Genomic DNA, 5,599 nt, shown 5'->3' with positions numbered 1-5,599 from the left:
TCGGGATCTTGGGCACGCACGCACACGCGCCCGGCGTGAGTTTAAGCCACCGGGTCCAGGACTCTAACCGCGGTCAACTACGTGGGAGTCCAGCGACATAGCCATTACGCTAACTGCTGGTCCCTTTACTGGTATCTTTACTCGCCTTAGCTGCAAAATGCGTGGGTTCACAAGTAAAAAATAAAAATAAACCCAAATCTCAATAAGGGAGATACATATTTTAGTGTACTATTTTTTAATTTTATTATTTTTTTGGAGAGGTTTTTGCTACAGGGTGCAGTGCGCTCGCCAGACACACAGACAGAAAGCGAGAGATCACCCCCCCCAGGGGGGATGGCCACACCGCAATCCCTTCCCCTCCATTCTCCTCTGGGGATCTTGGGCACGCACGCATATGCGCCTGGCGTGAGTTTAAGTCACCAGGTCGCGAGCTTGAACCACAGTTGACTACATAGGAGTCCAGCGACATATCCATTACACTAACTGCTGGTCCCATTTAGTGCACTATTTCTAAAAAGTCATAATGAAAGGCCGGCAGGTGGCGCGGTGTTTGGGGTGCTGGACTCCAACATGGCTTATCGCGAGTTCTGAACCCGGCAGCTTGCTTTCTCACTCTCACTCTCCCTCTCTGTCTCTATTTCCACTGGTCAAATTTTAAAAATAATGATGACGAATAAGATTAAATAAAATAATTCTTTTTGAAAAGAATTATCTTTATTATTATGTCTTAATTTCCTATAGGGCACAGAGAGAGAGAAAGTAAGCTGCCAGGTCCAGGACTGGAAACGGTGGTCGGCCATGTGGGCGCCCAGCACCTTCACCTGCTGGCCCCAATAATGAAAGAAATAATAATAATAAATTAAATGAAATCTTTTTAAAAGTTAAAATGAATGCTAAAAATTAATAATGGGCAAAATACCAAAAATTTAAATGCAGGATTCACTCCTGAACTCACACTCCTCTGCCTTTCTTCTTAGCGTAGTCCCAGCCCTGGAAACTTACTTCACAAAAATAGGCAGTATGTAGCCTAGCGTCACCTTACATTTTGTCCCCAGGCCAGGGCTGTGGAGTTGAGAGAAAGAGCAAGAGAGGGGAGCCCTTACTGTGCTGTGAAGTGAGCAGTAGGCGGGTCACCCCTTCAATTCCAACCTCTTGGACCAGGTCTCGGCGGCGTGGCGACCCTGGAACTCAGGTGTTCCCACAGTAGGTGCACGTCTCGGCGGCGTGGGGACCCCGGAACTCAGGTTCTCCCACAGTAGGTGCGTGTCTCGGCAGCGTGGGGACCCAGGAACTCAGGTGTGCTGTGAGGCCAGCCCCACTGACTTCTTTTTTTGAGAGAGATTTTCGCTATAGGGCGCGTGCCCTCGCCAGACAGAGAGAGACAGAAAGCAAGAAGGGGATGGTCATGCCGCAATCCCTTCTCCCTTCTCCATTCTCCTCTTGGGATCCTGGGCGTGCGACGCATGCACACGTGCCCACACGTGCCCGGCGTGAGTTTTAAGCCACTGGGTCCGGGACGCGAATCGCGGTCGACTACGTGGGAGTCCAGGGACATAGCCATTGCGCTAACTGCTGGTTCCCAGCCCCGCTGACTTCTAAGCTGGCCTGATTGCTCAGGGGAAGATGGATGCAGTGGGCTGGCTCCTCAGCTCCCACATCACACATCCTGCCACGTCTTTGAGCCCCGCTAAAGCAAAGTCAAGAAGTGGCATTCTTCTGGATGGAGAGAGAGTGACCATTTTAACCCAAATCTAACTTCTCTCTTAGTTTCTCCTTCCCACTTTCCAGAAAATACCTGCTGTCTGTCATGAAGGCAAGGAGTGACAAACTGGCCCTGCTTCCTGACTTCCAGCTAGATCTTCTTCCTAGTGTCTGTCCCATCTCCAGCCAGAACTTTGGGATTTGGAGTCAACAGAAAAATAACTCGCGTGTAGCTGATTTAAGAAAAAAAAATCTCTCTGTTGTTTACATTTCTAAAAATCATCCAGGGAAATCATCTGAAAAGAATTATTCCCAACAAAAATGTCAGGCTGAAAAAAAAAAATCCTACCAAACCAACTATGTGTGTGTGTGCATACACATAAATATTTAGGTTTTCGCCACAGTGTGCACTCACAAGAGAGACAGAGAAAGGGAAAGTGAGAAATTGAGAAATCACCCCACACCCGCCGCCCCCTGGGGAGGATGGCCACACCATAGCCTTTTCTCCTCCGTTCTCCTGGGATTTTGCGCACATGCACACATGTGCCTGGCATGATTTTTAAGCCACCAGTTCCAGGACTTGAACTGGAGTTGACCATGTGGGAGTCCAGAACCTTAACCACCACACCATGTGCTGGCCCTGCCAACTACATTAATAAACAAGGCAAAAATTACTAGCATATCTACAGAAAATGTTCTAGAATCTGAAGAAAATCTTCATGGCTCTTTATAAAATCACACTGGGGGGACCAGCAGTTGGCATAATGGCTATATTGCTGGATTCCCGTGTAGTCGACTGTGGTTTGAGTCTTGGACTCAGTGGCTTAAACTCATGCTGGGTGCATGTGCGTGCATGTCCAAGATCCCGAGAGGAGAATGGAGGAGAAGGGATTGTGGCATGGCCATCCTCCCTGGGGGGGTGATTTCTGGCTTTCTGTCTCTCTGTCTCTCTCTCTCTTTCTGGCAAGCACACGCCCTATAGCAAAAACCTCTCCAAAAAAAAAAAAAAGAAAATCACAGTAGGGACTGATTACCTGGCCTTAGTCATCACACCAGTGAGAGAGACAGAGAAGCATGGGCTACTCGTGCTTTTATAACGTCACTTGTAAGTTACTGTTTTATTGCTATGACATTCTCTTTCCAGCTGACTTCCCACTGTCCCCAGAAAAATTAAAATAAAGTTCCCCAGCCGACCCTTAGTCTAGACATTAAGGGAGCCCAGATCTCTGCCCACAGGGCCAAATGTGGTTTGAATCCCCACCCAGCAGGTGTGTGCCCCAGATCCCTGACAGGATGGAGAAAGGAGAAGGGACCGTGTCATAACCATGTCCCATTAGATGGGGCTTTCTCTCTCTCCCTCCCTGGGAAGCACACATGCTCTCTGGCAACCAAAAACAGTAAAGTTTCTTGGCCTCTGAACAGGGCAAGGAATGAGCCAGACATGTCTGGGAAGGAAAGGCAATCTGGTTGGGCCTGAGTGGACTCGTAGAACAAAACACCAGGCAGAGCCAGGAAGGGACGTGTATTCGTGTCGCGAGAACAACAAACAAAATTTCAAATCCTGCCCACAAGAGGGGCTCTTGGTGGACGCGTGACCGAACCAAGAGGTAAAATCTGGCCCTCGGTGAATAGACTCTTAATAGGCTTAGTGGCCAACAGGTGTCGAATTCAAGAAGGACTTCTTCTGAGGAAACTTGAGAGCAGTTGGGATTACTTCAAGAGCAGTTCCAGCTGCAGGTGCTTGTCCCTCTCAGGGCAGCAAATGGGGCCCGCATGGACAGCAGGGGTGGGGCATGAGGACAATAGCAGGCGTAGCAAACCGTGGCCCGGGAGCTGATGGGGCATCAACTGATCAGTGCATTTCTCTTCCTGAAAGAAGCTCACAGCTCATCCTGGCAGGGGCAGGGGTGGGATGGTGGCTGAAGGTGGCGCATGCAGCTCAGTGAAGCAGGCATCAGCATAGGCTTGGAATCCGCTCAGACAGTGCTCTGTAAACTCCTCTGGAGAGGCGAGGCCTGAAGCTCAGTCACTCACTGCACTGGGTACTCAGGGCAGACACTGAGGCTGTGACTGGGCCTCTCCGCAATGTTGAGACGGGAGGGGGCTGAGGCGAGGGGTAGTCTAAACACCTAAAGTCTGACCATCAGGAAGTGGCTGAGACGTCTGAACCAGCGGGTGCCAAGTCAGTGCTGGGAATGACCGCAGACCCGTGGAACCCCCTGAGCCATGTTACCATGCTAGGTGACACTCCCACTTGCACCTGAGTTTGGAATGACCATGACAATGACCAGCACTACCCTAATTTTTTTCAAACCAGTGAGGCTGGGATTTGTTTTTGTTTGTTTGTTTTTAAATAATTATTTTGGGACCAGCAGTTGGAGTAATGGCTATGTCGCTGGACTCCCACGTAATCAACCGCAGTTCGAGTCCCAGACCCAGTGGCTTAAACTCCTTGTGGTGGTTAACCAGATACTTTAAAAAATTATTTAATTTAACTTTATTTATTTATTTACTTCTTTTAATTTGACTAGAGAGGGAAGAGCAAAAGAGAGAGGGAAAGCAAAAAAGTAAGTCACCAGGTCCAGGACTCGAACCACCATAGGCCATGCAGGATTCCGGCGCCTTTAGCTGCCATGCCACCTGTCGGGCACTAATCAGACACTTTTATAAGAGCTGAGACAGGCCTTAAAATGCCTCAACTTTTCAATTCACCCATGAGAAAACTGAAGTCCAGAGAGATGACACTTCTAGAGTGACAATGCCTGGGGTCATTTATTGAATGCTTAGGGTAGGCTAATCCATTAGAGTTCTAATGAGGTTGTTGTCATCACAGTCTGCTCCGGCAGCCATTATCCGCGTTAAGTCAGTGAAGACACAGAAGCACAGAAACTACCCAGCACTGGCTCAAGTGGGTGGAGGCTCTGGAACCTCTGTAGAGGGCCTAACCCAAAACGCGTGCTGTTGCCCTGAGCTGCTCTATGGCAGGGGGCTGGCTCTTCCCACCCACACTCCAGCCCCTCCAGAAGCTGCAGGTTAAGATGGCGGGTTATCTGTAATTTAATAGGGCCCCTTGAGGCCCGAGGCCATTCAAATACCTGGACAGGTGTTCTACCTTCCCATTGGTTAAATTGGGCCTGTTAAGTGCCAGAAAAATATGGCAAATTTGTTCAATAAAAAATATGTGGTCTTGGACCAGCCAGTGGCATGTAGTTAAGGTGACTGTGTCCCACATGGCTGACTGCATGGTTCAAGTCCTGAACCTAGTGGCTTGAAAACCATGGCAGGCGTGTGTGCACACATGCCTAAAATCCTGAGAATGAGGGAGAGGGGACTGTGGGCTGGGCCGGGGGCTCTTCCTCACTTTCCCTCTACTCCCCCCGCTGCAAGTACACATGCCCTATAGCAGAAACTAAAACAAAACAGCAACAAAATATGAGGAATTCATTTTATCAGACCAGTCTTACGGCTTTGTTTGCAACCGTTTCATCAGATAACGTATAATGTGTGACAAAAATAAGAACTACATTTTAGACCAAGTGTTGAAATTTTCCATAAAACTTGGTTTTGAGTGATGTTCTAAATAAACTGAGTTTAAGAGTAGAAATATATTTTATTGTAACAGCCTAGATCCAGGACATGAATGTTTCTTAAATTGTTGGGCATTTTTACCAAGAAATAAAACCAAAACAATTTACCAGGTAGGCTCAATGAACTTTTTTTTAAAGTTTTTTTCTTTCTTGTATTTTTTTTTTTCTAGAGGGTATGTGAACTTGCCAGAGAGGAGAAAGACAGAGATAGTGAGAGGGAAGGTGGGAAATCACCCCCAAGGGTAGATAGTCATGCCACAATCCCTTCATTCTTCTCTTGGGATTTTGGGCATGTACACACAAGCTCCTGA

This window comes from Tupaia chinensis, unplaced genomic scaffold (genome assembly GCF_000334495.1).
Source record: "Tupaia chinensis unplaced genomic scaffold, TupChi_1.0 Scaffold000161_3, whole genome shotgun sequence".
NCBI lineage: Eukaryota > Metazoa > Chordata > Mammalia > Scandentia > Tupaiidae > Tupaia > Tupaia belangeri.
This window is presented reverse-complemented; position numbering follows the sequence as displayed.